Source organism: Pseudophryne corroboree, chromosome 4 (assembly GCF_028390025.1).
Source record: "Pseudophryne corroboree isolate aPseCor3 chromosome 4, aPseCor3.hap2, whole genome shotgun sequence".
NCBI lineage: Eukaryota > Metazoa > Chordata > Amphibia > Anura > Myobatrachidae > Pseudophryne > Pseudophryne corroboree.
The window spans coordinates 94655481-94676243 of record NC_086447.1 but is presented as its reverse complement, the minus strand read 5'-3'; the positions used below and the strand labels follow the sequence as shown (position 1 = coordinate 94676243).

The 20763-nt window shown below is 49.0% G+C and overlaps 1 long non-coding RNA gene across 2 annotated transcripts in view; it reads right to left on the bottom strand.

Annotated features, from left to right (window-relative positions):
* The window catches only part of LOC134911134 (uncharacterized), a 29149-nt gene extending 9045 nt beyond the window's left edge, over positions 1-20104 (bottom strand). Inside the window, exon 1 of one of the 2 annotated variants that reach the window (XR_010176340.1) lies at positions 20045-20104. This is a non-coding gene — a long non-coding RNA (uncharacterized LOC134911134). Of the gene's footprint in view, positions 1-8363; positions 9005-20044 lie in introns of those variants that run through there. The other variant, XR_010176339.1, reaches the window with a different exon arrangement.
* Between the last annotated feature and the right edge of the window lie 659 nt (positions 20105-20763).

Genomic DNA, 20763 nt, shown 5'->3' with positions numbered 1-20763 from the left:
AGCACATCTGGGACAACATGTCTCGCTCCATCCACCAACGCCACGTTGCAGCACAGACTGTCCAGGAGTTGGCGGATGCTTTAGTCCAGGTCTGGGAGGAGATCCCTCAGGAGACCATCCGCCACCTCATCAGGAGCATGCCCAGGCATTGTAGGGAGGTCATACAGGCACGTGGAGGCCACACACACTACTGAGCCTAATTTTGTCTTGTTTTAAGGACATTACATCAAAGTTGGATCAGCCTGTAGTGTTTTTTTACCACTTTAATTTTGAGTGTGACTCCAAATCCAGACCTCCATGGGTTAATAAATTTGATTTCCATTGATAATTTTTGTGTGATTTTGTTGTCAGCACATTCAACTATGTAAAGAACAAAGTATTTAATAAGAATATTTCATTCATTCAGATCTAGGATGTGTTATTTAAGTGTTCCCTTTATTTTTTTGAGCAGTGTATATATATATATATATATATATATATTAGTGATGAGCGGATTCGGTTCCTCGGGACCCGAACTCCCCCGCACTTCACCCATTTTACACGGTTCCGAGGCAGACTCGGATCTTCCTGCCTTGCTCGGTTAACCCGAGCGCGCCCGAACGTCATCATCCCGCTGTCGGATTCTCGCGAGATTCGTATTCTATATAAGGAGCCGCGCGTCGCCGCCATTTTCACTTGTGCATTGGAGATGATAGCGAGAGGACGTGCAGCGTTCTCTCAGTTTCTGTGTTCAGTGTGCTGCAAATATCTGTGCTCAGTGTGCTGAAAATATCTACGTTCTCTGCCTGAAAAACGTTCCATATCTGTGCTGCATTGTAGTATATAGTAGGAGGACAGTGCAGAATTTTGCTGACCACCAGTATATATATAGTAGTACGGTACAGTAGTCCACTGCTCTACCTACCTCTGTGTCATCAAGTATACTATCCATCCATACCTGTGCTGCATTTTAGTTGGGCACAGTATATAGTAGGAGGATAGTGCAGAATTTTGCTGACCACCAGTATATATATAGCAGTACGGTACAGTAGTCCACTGCTCTACCTACCTCTGTGTCATCAAGTATACTATCCATCCATACCTGTGCTGCATTTTAGTTGTGCGCAGTATATAGTAGGAGGACAGTGCAGAATTTTTCTGACCACCAGTATATATATAGCAGTACGGTACAGTAGTCCACTGCTCTACCTCTGTGTCGTCAAGTATACTATGCATCCATACCTGTGCTGCATTTTAGTTGTGCGCAGTATATAGTAGGAGGGGACAGTGCAGAATGTTACTGTGACCACCAGTATATATATAGCAGTACGGTACAGTAGTCCACTGCTCTACCTCTGTGTCGTCAAGTATACTATGCATCCATACCTGTGCTGCATTTTAGTTGTGCGCAGTATATAGTAGGAGGGGACAGTGCAGAATGTTGCTGTGACCACCAGTATATATATAGCAGTACGGTACAGTAGTCCACTGCTCTACCTCTGTGTCGTCAAGTATACTATGCATCCAAACCTGTGCTGCATTTTAGTTGTGCGCAGTATATAGTAGGAGGGGACAGTGCAGAATGTTGCTGTGACCACCAGTATATATATAGCAGTACGGTACAGTAGTCCACTGCTCTACCTCTGTGTCGTCAAGTATACTATGCATCCATACCTGTGCTGCATTTTAGTTGTGCGCAGTATATAGTAGGAGGGGACAGTGCAGAATGTTGCTGTGACCACCAGTATATATATAGCAGTACGGTACAGTAGTCCACTGCTCTACCTCTGTGTCGTCAAGTATACTACAAAAGTTCAGTAAAATGACCCAAAAATCAAAATTAAAAGCGTCTGATGAGAAGCGTAAACTTGCCAATATGCCATTTACGGCATGGAGTGGCAAGGAATGGCTGAGGCCCTGGCCTATGTTCATGGCTAGTGGTTCAGATTCACATGAGGATGGATGTATCGGCCACTTGGGTCGCTTAGCTTAGTCACACAGCTACCTCATTGCACCTCTTTTTTTCTTTGCATCATGTGCTGTTTGGGGACTATTTTTTAAATCTGCCATCCTGTCTGACACTGCAGTGCCACTCCTAGATGGGCCAGGTGTTTGTGTCGGCCACTTGGGTCGCTTAGCTTAGTCACACAGCTACTTCATTGCACCTCTTTTTTTCTTTGCATCATGTGCTGTTTGGGGACTATTTTTTAAATCTGCCATCCTGTCTGACACTGCAGTGCCACTCCTAGATGGGCCAGGTGTGTCGGCCACTTGGGTCGCTTAGCTTAGCCATCCAGTGACCTCGGTGCAAATTTTAGGACTAAAAATAATATTGTGAGGTGTGAGGTGTTCAGAATAGACTGGAAATGAGTGGAAATTATGGTTATTGAGGTAATAATACTATGGGATCAAAATGACCCCCAAATTCTATGATTTAAGCTGTTTTTGAGGGGGTTTTGTAAAAAAACACCCGAATCCAAAACACACCCGAATCCGACAAAAAATTTTCAGGGAGGTTTTGCCAAAACGCGTCCGAATCCAAAACACGGCCGTGGAACCGAATCCAAAACCAAAACACAAAAAATTTCCGGTGCACATCACTAGTATTAATACAACCCCCACCCCACCACCCACATAGCAGTAATATACCCCCATAATATTAATACGCTCCCACCTCACCACCCAGATAGCCAGGGGCGGATTGGCCACAGGGCTCACCAGGAAGATTCCTGGTAGGCCGACATGTCTGTGGGGCCTGTTTTATGTGTTGTCATGTGGTCCCACTCCCCACATGACAGGCAGCCCACCACACTCAGTACACTGCATTATCCCCTTTCATTCTGTTATCCCATCTCTGCAGTACAGCAACTCTGCCATCCAGTGATGCTGACATGGCATTGGCTACACAGTATGTTATACCTCTGGTGCTGCCCATGTCGGGCCACTTCTACAAAATTTTACAGGGCCACTCTTAGCTCCCAATCCGACCCTGGTCTCAGACACAACTGCAGCAAAAGATGCCAGGAAGGCCGCAATTGCGTACAATCAGGCCCTATGAGGACGGATCCAGTCCCCCTCAACAGACCCCACCCCCTCATCAGACCGCACCCCAATTAGGGCTGCTTCTATAAATTGCCCGGGCTGGTTTTCCATCCCAATCCGCCCCTGCAGATAGCAGTAATATACCCCCATAATATTAATACACACCCACCCCACCACCCAGATAGCAGTAATATACCCCAATAATATTAATACACCCCCACCCCGATACCAATAGTATCCCACCATATGTTACAGGGCCACTTTTAGCTCCCAATCCGACCCTGGTCTCAGACACAACCCATAATATTAATACACACCCACCCCACCACCCAGATAGCAGTAATATACCCCAATAATATTAATACACCCCCACCCCGATACCAATAGTATCCCACCATATGTTACAGGGCCACTTTTAGCTCCCAATCCGACCCTGGTCTCAGACACAACTGCAGCAAAAGATGCCAGGAAGGCCGCAATTGCGTACAATCAGGCCCTATGAGGACGGATCCAGTCTCCCTCAACAGACCCCACCCCCTCATCAGACCGCACCCCAATTAGGGCTGCTTCTATAAATTGCCCGGGCTGGTTTTCCATCCCAATCCGCCCCTGCAGATAGCAGTAATATACCCCCATAATATTAATACACACCCACCCCACCACCCAGATAGCAGTAATATACCCCAATAATATTAATACACCCCCACCCCGATACCAATAGTATCCCACCATATGTTACTGTAACCCTATCCTCTTAACATAACCCCCACAGATAACATTAATACACCCCCCTACAGTTACCCATATACTTACCTCAGCATGAAGGAGGCTGGCTGGTCTCAGCAGATTGCGGAGCTGGAGTTCAGGGGGAGAAGCCGAGGAGAGACAGCCACAGATAGGGTAAGGAGGGGAGAGGAATTGGTGGAGACTAGGATAGGAAAAGCTGAGACATAGGGTAGAGGAGAGAAAGGGGCGGGGCTTCACGGAGCAAAGTGGGCGGAGTCTGAGCGGGGACGGAGTAGAGGCATCCTCTCTGCTGCCCATTTGGTGGCAGTGAGAGATGAGCAGCTCGTTATCAGCTGCTGCGTGACCGTTGAGCGAGGGACAAAACTCTTGTGCCACTCATTTGGCACTTGTGGTGTCCCTGCCTGGAGGAGCCAGGTGACCTGGGGGGGGGGGGGCTACTGTTTCTCTGGAAACACAGGTCTAACTTCCACCGTATTCTTAGTTCCGGCGCCTGCTGCTGCTGGGAGGAGGGATGATCGAGACGCACCGTTTCCCTGCCTGCACCACATGACAGCGGCTCCCGGGATCACAGTCAAGGCCAAGTGGGGATATTCTTCCCCACCCCAGCTTCACACTGCCGGCGCCGCTGCCTGTCATATAGTGTGACAAGCGCAGCGGCAGCCGGCAGCAACACTGGGCTGGACAGCAGCGGGGATGCAGAGCAGTTAGAGCGCCTCTCCAGTCAGGCGCCTACCTGCTTTGCATCCCTTTGCTGAGCGGGTTCCGCCGGCTCTGGGCTCAGGGCTACTGATGCCAACAAGTGGTTAGGCGATAGAGGGCGGGCCAGTGGGTTAGGGACAGGGAGCCTGAGATTGTGTACATGCTGTTTGAGAACTGGTGCCTAATTAAGGTACCCACTGAAACTTGCTGTGAAACGTCGGTTGCTGTGGAAGTAAACGGACTGCTTTTCTTTCATACAACTGTGTCAGCGTCTTGTCTGGTGGAAGGTTGCTTATTACAATATATATATATATATATATATATATATATATATATATATATATATACACACACATACACTTTTTTTTTCCTGTGGCGTACACGATACAGAGAACTGTACCTGCTGTATTAGGGAGGGGTTTTAACTTTTATTGAAGCCTATTAGTGATTTATTATAAAAAAATGGCTAAAAATCTGGGTGCACGTGTGAGTGATGTATGCGTGGCATAAACAGAGCACATATTCTGCTGGTGACCACCTGCACACATCCAGCAATGTGTATATCTTGGCCTATATGTATTAAGCACTGTTTAATGCACGCACTGAATCAATTGTAATGAATGCGGTGCCTGTGTCCATACGGGAGGTGTATCAAGCATTGGAGAGAGAGAAAGTGAAGTAGTTGCCCAAGCCAACATATAAGCTTCTGTCATTTTAAAAACTGTACTAGATAAATGTAAGAAGGTGCTTTGTGCAACTTCTCCATTTCTCTCTCTCTCCAAGACTTGATACATCGCCCCCACTCCCCATATCAGGACATATTAATTGACATAGAGACAATTGATATGTATTTCCTGTACGCCCACATGCTGTACCAGTCGGAGATCCTGGCATGACTACCATGGCATATCTGCAGTGCGGGGGATCTCACCGTTTTCCTGTATTACTGTGTCATATGGAGCATTTCCTAATTGACAATTAATGAAGTTCTGCATTGAGCAACTGTCAGTGTAGTATGTGTGGAAGTGCTGTCGTCACAAGACACAGCCAATTGTATATAGTAGGATTTAAACCCATGGGCTTTCTGCCTGCTCTCTGAGAATGACAGTCTTTGTAGCCAGAGAAGGTATTTAAAATGGAGCTCTAGAGGGTAACTGCCTCTTAAGGTCTAAAGGTGAGCATTGAGAAATAATGTTTTATAATAATAATAATAATAATAATAATAATAATAATAATAATAATGGGGAACATCCCGTTTCTCTGGCAGGAATGGGCCATAGTGTTCTGCACGGGGTTCTGTCCTCCTGCCATCTCAAAAGCGAAGCTCATAACATTCTCACAGTCAACAGTTCCTGATATCTCTATCTCTGTACAAAACAACCAACCCCACCCTCAAGCTCGCTGCCTAGTGGTCATCCTAGGAACTGTCTTTTGTTCTCCACATTTATTATGTTTCCAAATTAAGGGGCCCATTTCCAGAGCTGTAACTAGGTGTGGCACACAGCGCAAATGCACTGAGGGCGCACCATTGGGCATCACACCCGCACGGCCGCTAGCTCCGGGTCCAGACTCACTGCTGAAGGCGGCGCCGCCTGTGTCCCGCTGAAGGCAGAGCCGCCTGCATCCCGCTGAAGTTGCCGCCCGCCTGCCTGCCTGTGTCCCGCTGAAGCCGCCGCCGCCCGCCCGTCTGTGTCCCGCTGAAGCCGCCACCGCCCGCCCACCTGTGTCCCGCTGAAGCCGCCGCCGTCCGGCCACCTGTGTCCCTTTGAAGCCGCCTCCCGCCTGTGTCCCGCTGAAGCCGCCGCTGCTGCTGTAAGATCCCGGCAGCGCTGCGGCTGAGGTGTGTGTCAGGCTGCTCTTCTCATTGGCCCAGCGGCAGCCCTGGTCTGTACGCAGGTTCGGCCCCCGTCCCCTGCAATTCGGGAGAGACGTCGCACGTCTCTCCCACACGGCCCTGCCCCTACTGCTGCACAGTGAGGAGCTGCCGAGCTGGTGTGGTTGAGGAAGGAGAAGAGATCCAGAGCCTCTGGAAGAGCCTGTGCTGCTGACTGTGACGCTGTCTGCCGTAATATGTAAAAAGGGGACGCTGTCTGCCATAATGTGTAAAAAGGGGGACGCTGTCTGCCGTAATGTGTAAAAAGGGGGACTGTCTGCTGTAATGTGTAAAAGGGGCTCCACCTGGTGTAGTGGCGCTACTGTGCGGCGTAATTTGAATAATGGAGACTACTGTGCACCATAGTATGAATTGGTATTATTTTGTGGCCACACCCCTTCTCTATGAAGCCACGCTCCTAATTTTTGGGCGCGCGCCTACGGCGCGCCCTGCCCATATTTTACATAAGGGGGGTGCGCCAATGCCGTTTCTTGCACACAGCGCTAAAATGCCTAGTTACGGCACTGCCCATTTCAATTATAAAACCTGTTGCATATGATAAATGGTACTCCAGCCAATCAGCTCCTGTCAAGTGTTCAGCTGCTAACTGTGGGGCAGAAGCATAAACCTGAAGAAGGGATAAAGAAGTGATAAACCAGTGATAAGTGCAAGGTGATAACGCACCAGCCAATCATTACCTATTTGAAAATTAATGTTAGGAGCTGATTGGCTGGTGCATTATCACCTTGCACTTATCACTGCTTTATCACTTCTTTATCCCTTCTCCAGGCTTAATACATCTGCCCCACAGTTAGGAGCTGAACACTTGACTGTTAGGAGCTGATTGGCTGGAGCACATTTTATCATATGCAATGGGTTTTCTCATTCACAGCTAATTTTATCACTTGTTGATAAATCTGCCCCAAAGTTACATACGTGTAAATATTTCCAGTCAGGGCCGTAACTAGGGGGGGGGGAGCTAATGGGGCGTGCGCCCAGGGTGCAGGATTTGAGGGTGCGCCAAGGAGTTACAGAGGAGCAGGATTTTTTTGTTTTTTTTTACCGGCAGTGCTGTGTTGCTCCAGTGAGACAGCAGACAGCTCCCAGGGCAATGTATCTGACCCACCTGTTTGCCCGCAGCTGGCTCCGATGCTGTGCGGGTGAGCTCCAGTACCTGGGATCTCTCCTATGTCGGCTTCTGTCTTAAACGCTCTTCTTTGCCATGCAGTGCTGCGACTAGCGTGCAGGCTGCGACTAGCGTGCAGTGCACGTACAAGCTGTAGAAGCGCACTGTGCTCCCAGTTAGCAGTATCAACCTTCGCTTTGCCTCCCAGATGGGGGGATTTGGTGTAGCTTATAGGGGGGTGTAGTACAGTGATGTAGTGTACCATATAGGTTATGTAGTGTAGTAATGTATTGCAGTATATAGGGGCATGTAGTGTATGCAGGGCCGGATTAACAATGGGGCGGATGGAGCTGCAGCTCCAGGCCCCCCATTGTAAATAGGCCCACAAGATCCAATGCAGTGCAGCCTGTGTTGACAGGAAAAAAAAAATTCCTGTCACCACCAGCAGCTCACCTTACCCACCTCCCAACTGCCAAAGGTACCACCAGCCGACGTGCCGAACACCCTGGCCTGTCTGTTACTCTGCTGCCACGGCCCCCATTTGAACCCCGCCCCCGGACCCCCCCCCCGAAGCTCCGCCCACAGATCCCCCGAATCTCCGCCCCAGACCAGCCAGAACCATTGTCTCCTAACCAGCCTAAGCTCCGTCCATGAACTCATCTAAGCCCCGCCCCTGGAGCAGCCGAAGCTCCACCCCCAAACAGTCCAATGTTTCATCTAATTGAAGCTCTGACCCTGGACCAGCTTGAAGCTCCACCCCCTGACCCACCAAAGCTCCGCCCTCAGGCCCTGACCAGTTTAAAGCTTCATCTTTATACCAACCGTATCTCTGCTGTCTGGCCTGTCTGAATGAAGTTGCTGCTTCTGATGCTAAATTAAAAAAGGGGAAAGACCTACCCTGGTGAGTAGGCTGGATCGTGGATTTCTGCGAAGAGAGCTGGGTCGTGGATTTCACAGCGGAGCAGACGTGCACCTGTTCGGGTGCAGCGCACACCAGGCCTGGAGGTCACCCTCTCCCCATATTTCAGTAAGTGGTCTCTGTCAGTAAGTGTGTGTGTGTGTGTGTGTGTGTGTGTGTGTGTGTGTGTGTGTGTGTGTAATGTCTGTCAGTAATTGGTGTGTGTCAGTATGGGGTTTCTATCAGTAAGTGTGTTTGTGTCAATAAGTATGTGTCAATGTTTTTGTCAGTTAGGGGTATCTGTGTCGGTAAGGGGTGTCTGTCAGTAATGGGAGTCCGTGTCAGTAAGTTTTATCTGTGTCAGTAAGTGGTGTTTGTCAGTAAGTATGTATGTGTGTCAATAAGTGGTATCTGTGTAAGTAAAGGGGTATTTATCAGTAAGAGCATAGGCGTGCTCACGGGGGGTGCCTGGTGCGCACAGGCACCCCCTAATGTCCGGCACTCCCCACACTCCAGGCTTGCTCAACATTGTGATTGCTGAACATGCGATCGGACCCCAGCCTGCAGAACAATCCTGTACCTCCCGCTGCACTTGCTTTGCCAGCCGCCCGCCCCGCCGATAATAAATGCTGAGTGGCTGGCGACCTCACAGGGGGACTGACGTTACACAGCGCACGCGCGCCCATGCTCTCCACCAGCCCAACCAACCGCCGGTGCTCTCACCCAGCCCGCCTGACTGCCAGTGCTCTCCTCAAGGCCGCCCGTGCTCTCCTCCAGCTCTCCCTTCCGCTCTCTCTTTCCCTTCCTCTCCTCCAGCTCTGCCAACCGCCTGCACTCTCCTCCAACCAGCCCCTGCTCTCCTCCAGCCCACCTGAACCCCACCCATCCGCGGTCTCCACCCACCCCCGTGCTCTCCAAACACCCACCCGCTCTCTCCAGCCCGCCCTCCCGCCCGTTATCTCCTCCAGCCCGCATGCCCGCCCATGTTCTCCTCCAGCCCACCTGTGCTTTCAGTCCATGCCACAGGGAGTATTCATCTCAGAGTGACGCGGAGCCGCCGGACAACACATTCTGTTGACATGGCTCAACAGAGTCTCTGTCCCTGAGACAGACAGTAAGTTACTATTCCTGATATTATTTGGTCAATTCTGCTTTAGCCCCATTGTCTGCAGAACATAAGAAAGCCCCACTGGGAGACGCTGGAGCTTAATTGAAATAATTATTTTAATCACTATTACCCTGCTGATCAGTACTGTATTAGTAGTCCCTGGAGGCCAGGTTCCTGGGTTAATCATGGGTGCGCATAAACCTCCTCCCAGCTCCTCCTCTAACTGTGCTATGTGACATGATGATGTAATGCCCCCGCACTGGCCCACGCTCTCGCTCTTCATTTGCCGCGCCAATGCCACTGTGGAAGAGCAGCATACCAGAGAAGGACAAATTCAATCAAATTCATTGACTTAATGAATCAGCCAGCAGTTCAGCAGTACGGTCTGTAACTGTGAGTGGTTGTATGTGAATTTCACCTCATACTGTGTGGCATAATGTGAATTTCGGCTCACACTGTGTGGCATAATGTGTATGTTGACTCTGTGAATAAGAGGCACTACTGTCAGTAGCTGGTGAGCATGAGATCATGTGTGACAAATGCTGGTGTCCTGCAGAAGAGGGGTTTGACGTCCAAGTATGGCTCTCAGTGGCAAACGCAGGATTTGCATGGGGGGGTTTCCAGAACTGGGCGGAGCCAATCACGGGGGTGGGGACTGAGGTGACCCAGTATATGTTGGGTCCGTAAAACTAGTGTGTCTGTCTGTGTGTGTGTGTGTGTGTGTGTGTGTATATATATATATATATATATATATATATCTACACATATATATGCTTGTGCCAATATGCCACAGTTTACACTGCACCACTGGCTGTTGGAGTGATGCAGGTCGTTGATTAAGTGGATGCATTAAAATCATTTATACTAAAGTACTGGAGTGCCATGTCCCGTCTTGGACATTTGTTTGTTCTGACTCTTCTACATATATATATATATATATATATATATATATATATATACATACATACACACACACATACATATACACGGGTGGTCTTCAGTATGCCGGCGGTCGGGCTCCCGGCGACCAGCATACCGGCGCCGGGAGCCTGACCGCCGGCATACCGACACTTATTCTCCCTCGTGGGGTCCACGACCCCCCTGGAGGGAGAATAGAATAGTGTGGCGCGCAAGGGGCTCATTTGCGCTCGCCACACTGTTGGTAAGCCGGCGGCCGGCCTCCCGGCGCCGGTATGCTGGTCGCCGGGAGGCCGGCCGCCGGGAGATCGTAGTGAACCCATATACACATATACATAGCATATTAAACATGCATACATATATATGTATATATATATACACACACATACAGTACACATATATATACACATGTATATATATATATCATATGTGTGTGTGTTTATATGTATGTATGTATATACATGTGTATATATGTAGGCACATGGATATATATGTACTATAATTAAAATAAAGTAAACTTTTATTGCACTTGCAAGTGCCACCAGGAAGACAGCAGGCTGCAGAGGACGCTAGACAGTCATTAATAATACTCATGCAGCTAAAAAAAAAAAAAAAAAAAATATATATATATTTTTTTTTAGTGGAGGGGGGTTTCTGGGTACTCGGAAACCCCCCTGGGTGCGCCACTGGCTCTGAAGGCACATGTGTAAATTTTAAACTTGTGTAAAATTTCCCCATTACTTTTCAGAGTGGCCGACTCAAAATCAGTGTGTAGGTGCTGGGGGTGTGCGCAAGGGGTGGTGTGTGTGTGTGTGTGAGGAGAATGCATATGGTTCTAGGTCCACCACACTCTAGTTCCGCCACTGGGTCAGAGATAGGTTGGGAAAGTGTAAGCAGTGATAGGGTGAAGCGGCAGCTAGGACTCAGGGTTATGCAGTACTGGCCGGTAGTCTCACCATTATATTTCATTTTATTTCTCTTGGGTGTATTATATCTACTAGGAACTAGGGAGAAATTAGATTAAGCCATGTCATTTTACTGAGAGAATGTAAAAATAAGATTTTACTTACCGATAAATCTATTTCTCGTAGTCCGTAGTGGATGCTGGGGACTCCGTCAGGACCATGGGGAATAGCGGCTCCGCAGGAGACAGGGCACAAAAATAAAGCTTTAGGATCAGGTGGTGTGCACTGGCTCCTCCCCCTATGACCCTCCTCCAAGCCTCAGTTAGGATACTGTGCCCGGACGAGCGTACACAATAAGGAAGGATAATGAATCCCGGGTAAGACTCATACCAGCCACACCAATCACACCGTACAACTTGTGATCTGAACCCAGTTAACAGTATGACAAACGTAGGAGCCTCTGAACAGACGGCTCACAACAATAACAACCCGATTTTTTTGTAACAATAACTATGTACAAGTATTGCAGACAATCCGCACTTGGGATGGGCGCCCAGCATCCACTACGGACTACGAGAAATAGATTTATCGGTAAGTAAAATCTTATTTTCTCTGACGTCCTAAGTGGATGCTGGGGACTCCGTCAGGACCATAGGGATTATACCAAAGCTCCCAAACGGGCGGGAGAGTGCGGATGACTCTGCAGCACCGAATGAGAGAACTCCAGGTCCTCTTTAGCCAGGGTATCAAATTTGTAGAATTTTACAAACGTGTTCTCCCCCGACCACGTAGCTGCTCGGCAGAGTTGTAATGCCGAGACCCCCCGAGCAGCCGCCCAGGATGAGCCCACTTTCCTTGTGGAATGGGCCTTGACAGATTTTGGTTGTGGCAAGCCTGCCACAGAATGTGCAAGTTGAATTGTGCTACAAATCCAACGAGCAATCGTCTGCTTAGAAGCAGGAGCACCCAGCTTGTTGGGTGCATACAATATAAACAGCGAGTCAGACTTTCTGACTCCAGCCGTTCTTGAAATATATATTTTCAATGCCCGGACCACGTCCAACAACTTGGAATCCTTCAAATCGTTAGTAGCCGCAGGCACCACAATAGGCTGGTTCAGGTGAAACGCTGACACCACCTTAGGCAGAAAATGAGGACGCGTCCGCAGTTCTGCCCTGTCCGAATGGAAAATCAGATATGGGCTTTTATAGGATAAAGCCGCCAATTCTGACACTCTCCTGGCTGAAGCCAGGGCCAGTAGCATGGTTACTTTCCATGTAAGATATTTCAAATCCGCCGATTTGAGTGGCTCAAACCAATGGGATTTGAGAAAATCCAAAACTACATTAAGGTCCCACGGAGCCACTGGGGGCACAACCGGGGGCTGTATATGTAGTACTCCTTTTACAAAAGTCTGGACTTCAGGAACTGAAGCCAATTCTTTCTGGAAGAAAATCGACAGGGCCGAAATTTGAACCTTAATGGACCCCAATTTGAGGCCCATAGACAATCCTGTTTGCAGGAAATGTAGGAATCGACCCAATTGAAATTCCTCCGTGGGGGCCTTCCTGGCCTCACACCACGCAACATATTTTCTCCAAATGCGGTGATAATGTTGTGCAGTCACCTCCTTCCTGGCTTTTACCAGTGTAGGAATGACCTCTTCCGGAATGCCTTTTTCCCTTAGAATTCGGCGTTCAACCGCCACGCCGTCAAACGCAGCCGCGGTAAGTCTTGGAATAGACACGGTCCCTGCTGAAGCAGGTCCCGTCTTAGAGGTAGAGGCCACGGATCCTCCGTGAGCATCTCTTGAAGTTCCGGGTACCAAGTTCTTCTTGGCCAATCCGGAGCCACGAGTATCGTTCTTACTCCCCTTTGCCGTATAATTCTCAGTACTTTTGGTATGAGAGGCAGAGGAGGGAACACATACACTGACTGGAACACCCACGGTGTTACCAGAGCGTCCACAGCTATTGCCTGAGGGTCTCTTGACCTGGCGCAATACCTGTCCAGTTTTTTGTTGAGGCGGGACGCCATCATATCCACCTTTGGTTTTTCCCAACGGTTCACAATCATGTGGAAGACTTCTGGATGAAGTCCCCACTCTCCCGGGTGTAGATCGTGTCTGCTGAGGAAGTCTGCTTCCCAGTTGTCCACTCCCGGAATGAACACTGCTGACAGTGCTATCACATGATCTTCCGCCCAGCGAAGAATCCTTGCAGCTTCTGCCATTGCTGTCCTGCTTCTTGTGCCGCCCTGTCTGTTTACGTGGGCGACTGCCGTGATGTTGTCCGACTGGATCAACACCGGCTAACTCTGAAGCAGGGGTTTTGCCAGACTTAGAGCATTGTAAATCGCTCTTAGCTCCAGTATATTTATGTGAAAAGACATCTCCAGGCTTGACCATACTCCCTGGAAGTTTCTTCCCTGTGTGACCGCTCCCCAGCCTCTCAGACTGGCATCCGTGGTCACCAGGACCCAGTCCTGTATGCCGAATCTGCGGCCCTCTAACAGATGAGCACTCTGCAACCACCACAGAAGAGACACCCTTGTCCGTGGTGATAAGGTTATCCGCTGGTGCATCTGCAGATGCGATCCGGACCATTTGTCCAACAGATCCCACTGAAAAGTTCGTGCGTGGAATCTGCCGAATGGAATCGCTTCGTAAGAAGCCACCATCTTTCCCAGGACTCTTGTGCATTGATGCACAGACACTTTTCCTGGTTTTAGGAGGTTCCTGACAAGTTTGGATAACTCCTTGGCTTTCTCCTCCGGAAGAAACACCTTTTTCTGAACCGTGTCCAGAATCATTCCCAGGAACAGCAGACGTGTTGTCGGTGTCAACTGAGATTTTGGAAAATTCAGAATCCACCCGTGTTGTTGCAGCACTAATCGGGTTAGTGCTACTCCGTCCTCCAGCTGTTCTCTGGACCTTGCCCTTATCAGGAGATCGTCCAAGTAAGGGATAATTAATACGCCTCTTCTTCGAAGAAGAATCATCATTTCGGCCATTACCTTGGTAAAGACCCGAGGTGCCGTGGACAATCCAAACGGCAGCGTCTGAAACTGATAATGACAGTTTTGCACCACGAACCTGAGGTACCCTTGATGTGAAGGGCAAATTGGGACATGCAGGTAAGCATCCTTTATGTCCAGGGACACCATAAAGTCCCCTTCTTCCAGATTCGCTATCACTGCTCTGAGTGACTCCATCTTGAATTTGAATTTCTGTATGTACAGGTTCAAAGATTTCAGATTTAGAATAGGTCTTACCGAGCCGTCCGGCTTCGGTACCACAAATAGCGTGGAGTAATACCCTTTTCCTTGTTGTAGGAGGGGTACCTTGACTATCACCTGCTGAGAAAACAGCTTGTGAATGGCTTCCAATACCGTCGCCCTGTCTGAGGGAGACGTTGGCAAAGCAGACTTTAGGAACCGGCGAGGGGGAGACTTCTCGAATTCCAACCTGTAACCCTGAGATACTACCTGCAGGATCCAGGGGTCCACCTGTGAGCAAGCCCACTGTGCGCTGAAATTCTTGAGTCGACCCCCCACCGCTCCTGAGTCCGCTTGTAAAGCCCCAGCGTCATGCTGAGGGCTTTGCAGAACCCTGGGAGGGCTTCTGTTCCTGGGCAGGGGCAGCTTGCTGTCCTCTCTTACCCCTTCCTCTGCCCCGGGGCAGATATGACTGTCCTTTTGCCCGCTTGTTCTTATAGGACCGAAAGGACTGCGGCTGAAAAGACGGTGTCTTTTTCTGTTGGGAGGGGGTCTGAGGTAAAAAGGTGGATTTTCCGGCAGTTGCCGTGGCCACCAGATCCGATAGACCGACGCCAAATAATTCCTCCCCTTTATACGGCAATACTTCCATATGTCGTTTAGAATCCGCATCACCTGACCACTGTCGCGTCCATAAACTTCTTCTGGCAGATATGGACATCGCATTTACTCTCGATGCCAGAGTGCAAATATCCCTCTGAGCATCTCGCATATAAAGAAAAGCATCCTTTAATTGCTCTATAGTCAATAAAATACTGTCCCTATCCAGGGTATCAATATTTTCAGTCAGGGAATCCGACCAGACCACCCCAGCACTGCACATCCAGGCTGAGGCGATGGCTGGTCGCAGTATAACACCAGTATGTGTGTATATACTTTTTAGGGTAGTTTCCAGCCTCCTATCAGCTGGATCCTTGAGGGCGGCCGTATCAGGAGACGGTAACGCCACTTGTTTTGATAAGCGTGTGAGCGCCTTATCCACCCTAGGGGGTGTTTCCCAGCGCGCCCTAACCTCTGGCGGGAAAGGGTATAATGCCAATAACTTTTTTGAAATTAGCACTTTTCTATCTGGGTTAACCCACGCTTCATCACACACATCATTCAATTCCTCTGATTCAGGAAAAACTACAGGTAGTTTTTTCACCCCCCACATAATACCCCTTTTTGTGGTACTTGCAGTATCAGAGATATGCAAAGCCTCCTTCATTGCCGTGATCATATAACGTGTGGCCCTACTTGAAAATACGTTTGTTTCTTCACCGTCGACACTAGATTCAGTGTCCGTGTCTGGGTCTGTGTCGACCGACTGAGGTAAAGGGCGTTTTACAGCCCCTGACGGTGTCTGAGACGCCTGGGCAGGTACCAACTGGTTTTCCGGCCGTCTCATGTCGTCAACTGATTTTTGTAATGTGCTGACATTATCACGTAATTCCATAAACAAAGCCATCCATTACGGTGTCGACTCCCTGGGGGGTGACATCACCATTATCGGCAATTGCTCTGCCTCCACACCAACATCGTCCTCATACATGTCGACACACACGTACCGACACACAGCAGACACACAGGGAATGCTCTTATCGAAGACAGGACCCCACTAGCCCTTTGGGGAGACAGAGGGAGAGTTTGCCAGCACACACCCAAGCGCTATAATATATATGGGAACAACCTTATATAAGTGTTGTATAAGTGTTGTATCCTTATAGCAGCTTAAATATATAAAATATCGCCCAAAAAAGTGCCCCCCCTCTCTGTTTTACCCTGTTTCTGTAGTGCAGTGCAGGGGAGAGTCCTGGGAGCCTTCCTCACAGCGGAGCTGAGCAGGAAAATGGCGCTGTGTGCTGAGGAGAATAAGCCCCGCCCCCTATTACGGCGGGCTTTTCTCCCGGAGTTTGAGATATCTGGCATGGGTTTAATACATCCATATAGCCTCAAGGGCTATATGTGATGTATTTTTTAGCCATAAAAGGTATTATACATTGCTGCCCAGGGCGCCCCCAGCAGCGCCCTGCACCCTCCGTGACCTAAGGTGTGAAGTGTGTGACAACAATGGCGCACAGCTGCAGTGCTGTGCGCTACCTTCATGAAGACTGAAAAGCCTTCTGCCGCCGGTTTCTGGACCTTCAATCTTCAGCATCTGCAAGGGGGGTCGGCGGCGCGGCTCCGGGACGAACCCCAGGGTGAGACCTGTGTTCCGACTCCCTCTGGAGCTAATGGTGTCCAGTAGCCTAAGAAGCCAATCCATCCTGCACGCAGGTGAGTTGAACTTCTCTCCCCTAAGTCCCTCGATGCAGTGAGCCTGTTGCCAGCAGGACTCACTGAACATAAAAAACCTAAAAACTTTTTCTAAGCAGCTCCTTAAGAGAGCCACCTAGATTGCACCCTGCTCGGACGGGCACAAAAACCTAACTGAGGCTTGGAGGAGGGTCATAGGGGGAGGAGCCAGTGCACACCACCTGATCCTAAAGCTTTATTTTTGTGCCCTGTCTCCTGCGGAGCCGCTATTCCCCATGGTCCTGACGGAGTCCCCAGCATCCACTTAGGACGTCAGAGAAATAGTGTTAGACATGTCCCTGGGCGGTGCTAGCCATGCCCAAAAGGCGGTGCAACCCCTAATAAAATTAGCTACGCACGCCTATGAGTAAGAGTTGCGTGTGTTAGTAAGTGTCAGTAAGTGGGTCAGTGTCAGTGTGTATCAGTTAGTGGAATATGTGATAGTAAGGATCTGTCAATAAGTATTTGTGTCAGTTAGTAGAATGGGGAAGGGATGGGGTTTTTACTGCATTTTCAAATCTACTAACCCCCGACCGCCCACTTTTCAATGTGGAGTGTATCACCAGCTTTTACGGTAATACCCTAAACCTATGGGTTTCTAACCACATTTCTCCGCCGCTCATGCCATCCCCTCCATACCTGACTACAGGCAGCCTCCCTGTCGCAGTCCCGGATATGTTCGACCTATGCAATTAGCATCGCTGCAATAGCCGGCGATGGCCCGCGATTAGCATCAGTAAATCCCGCCCTGTGTGTCAGTAAGTGGTATCTGTCAGTGAAGGGTGTCCATGTCAGAAATACTGGGTACACACTGGAAGATTTATTGGTCGTTCAGTTAAACGGCCAATATATAATTTACTAATCAGCACGTGCATACCAACAATATGTCTGTGAACAATGTTTTTCACAGACATATCTCATTGGCCCTGCAGCACAGGCGATGACCAATATATCTGCAGATATATTTGTGCATCGTGCTGTGTGTATGGCAGAACTGCTGATCACACGATAGGTCGGCCGTTCAGTGCATTACCAGGATGGGCCGGGTTATGCTAATGATGTCCTGGAGTCCACATGGGAGCAGCAGCTTCTGCACTGCAAGGCTGGATCACACTGCCACAAAGCAGAGTCTTCAGAGAATTCAGCGACTTTGGGGCTCATTCAGATCTGATCACAGCTATGCGTTTTCGCACAGTGGGTGATCAGGTACTAACTGCGCATGTGTATGCACCGCAATGCTCTCACGCGGCGGACAACAACGGGCAACGCCGGTCAGCGACGGGATGGTGCGAAAATTCCATTACACACTTGCATATACACTCCCCCTGGAGGTGCAACTATCTGAACGCAGGACAGCAAATTTAGCAGACAAGCGATCAGATCTGAATGACCACCATTGTCAGGTGAGTTCACAGTCTAGGACACAGGTGTGGGGGGTGGGTTGGGGGGGTTGGTGCATGTGCTGTCACCATCAAAGTGGGGGGTATGGAGTGTAGGTGCTGTGACCTTTGGGGGGGGTGGCTGCAGATGCTGTGACCATCTGTGGTTGCAGGGTGGAGGGGTGGGTGCAGTTACTGTGACCACTGGGGATTGCGGGGTTGAGGGGTGTGTGTGGGTGCTTTGACCATCACTGCTGGTGTGGATACTGGATAGTACCATCGAGGGTTGCAAGGGGCTGGGGTTTTTGTGAATGCTGTCACCATTAGCCAGGAAAGAAGGGCAGAGTGGTGCGAGTACTGTGACCATTTGGGTGTGCTGGGGCTATGAGCATCGCAACGGGTGTATACATTCTTGATTTTAGCAAGGTTTTGCCGTACAAAAAAATATCCAGTTTCTAATTGTTAATTATTTAATGTATTAAAAACACAGGTTAAAATGTAAATAAAAATTGTATTTAAAAACTTTTCCAGATACTTAACATAAACATAAAAACACTAAACATTACTATTAAGCAGTTGTATATACCTAAATATAATACATAGGGTGGAATTCAATTGTTGTGCACGGCAACTATCAGTGTCGGGAGCCTGACAGAGCAATTCAATTGTTGCTCCATATGGGCATAAACAGCCGCCGGCGCCGGCATTTGAGAAATGTGTGCTATTTGGGTGCCAAAACAGCTCTTACCATAGCGCCCAATCGCCCAAATAAATTGAATAGCAACAGTGGGTGCCCATTAATTATTGCGCCTGAAAAAACAATTGAATTCCACCCATAGAGTTGGATCTAACTATTACATGAGATCTCCACATGCAGTTTGGATAACTAGTTTGTCCTTAGTTAAAATGTATAGTATGCAGAGAATTACTACAGTCATTTCCAAGCGATAGGTGACCCTTAATAAGGGTGAGCATAGAATTTATTTAGCAGAGGTCTCGGTTCCTTTATGTCCATTAAACGTAGATTGGTAAGTGCGTTATATATATTTGTAGTAATCTCTTTTTAGTAAGAGAGCTGGTGACAGCAGCTGTTGCCTACCTAATGCTAGGTACACACTGGCTGATATATTGGCCATTCGTGGGTGCATCGGGTGTGTACCAGCGATATGTCTGTGAATAACTTCGTACACAGACATACCATGTCAACTGTCCAGCACATATCTGCAGATATATCATGCTGTGTGTGCAGTCAGCCGAACACCCATACACTTGTTGCATGGGCTGCCTGTGACAGACATCCCAATTTGGCAGGCACAAGTAAATGCCCGACAACATTTTCTTGTTCTAGCTCCACTATTAAGTGGTTGAAGGTAGACCATTGCTATGTCCGTCATAGAGACAGCCACACCCCTTATGTAGACCGCACCCACACCACATTGGTCACACCCCCACATCACTAGTTATACCGTCACAGCACTTGTCACACATCCTGCCAAGGCACAAAATAGGCCCATTTCAGCTCCAGGCCCATGTGGACCTTAATCTGGCACTGAGTGTATGTAGTTTGGTGTAGCATATAAGGGGATGTAGTGTAGTGATGTAGTGTAGCATATAGGGTATGTAGTGCAGTTCATAGGGGCATGTAGTGTAGTGATGTAGTCAGGGCCAGATTAACAATGGGGCGGATGGAGCTGCAGCTCCAAGCCCCCCATTGAACATAGGCCCACAGGCTCCAATGCAACGCAGCCAGTGATGACAGGAAAAAATATTCCTGTCATCACCAGCATCTCTGCTCCCTCACCTCCCGACTACTTAGTTACCTCCACACCATACCAGCTGGGCACAGATCAGAGTTCCGACCACAAAACAGCCAGTGTCTGAATCTGCCCGAGGCCACGCCCCCCGGACCCGTCCGTGGCTCCGCCCCCACCCATCTGGAAGCTCCGCCCCCTCATCTGATGTGGCGCTGGCTGTGAACAGTAAGCTTAGTTCACCTTTGCTTTTACCCTATCTGGTGGCGCATAAATATATAGGGGGGGTGGGGGGCAGGCATAATGTAAATTAATATATAAAGGGGGTAGATACAAGTTAAATTAATATATAGGGGAGGGGGGCACAAAGTAAATAATTATATAAGGGGGGCAGGTACAAGTTAAATTAATATATAAGGGGGGATGGCAAGTTAATATATAAAGGGGGACAGGATGCTCAACTTAAATATAAATGGGGGTGCAGGTAGCTGAACAATATTATCGGGAGGGGGGGGGGCAGTCTGTGGGGCTTACATCATGTGTAAGCCTCATGGACTGTGGGGATGATTCAGGGGCGATTGCCGCACTCCGAAGGCTTTTGAGGAGTGCACCACGCACCCAGTAAGTCCCAGTGAGATTCATCTCACTGGTGCGATTGCCTTTGCCTGATTGACAGGCTGAGGCGGGGCAGGAGGGGGCATTCCAACGGTGTTAGAACTAGAGATGAGCGGATTCGGTTTTACTCGGATTTACTCGGTTCTCAAAACGGCATCTGATTGGCTATCCAA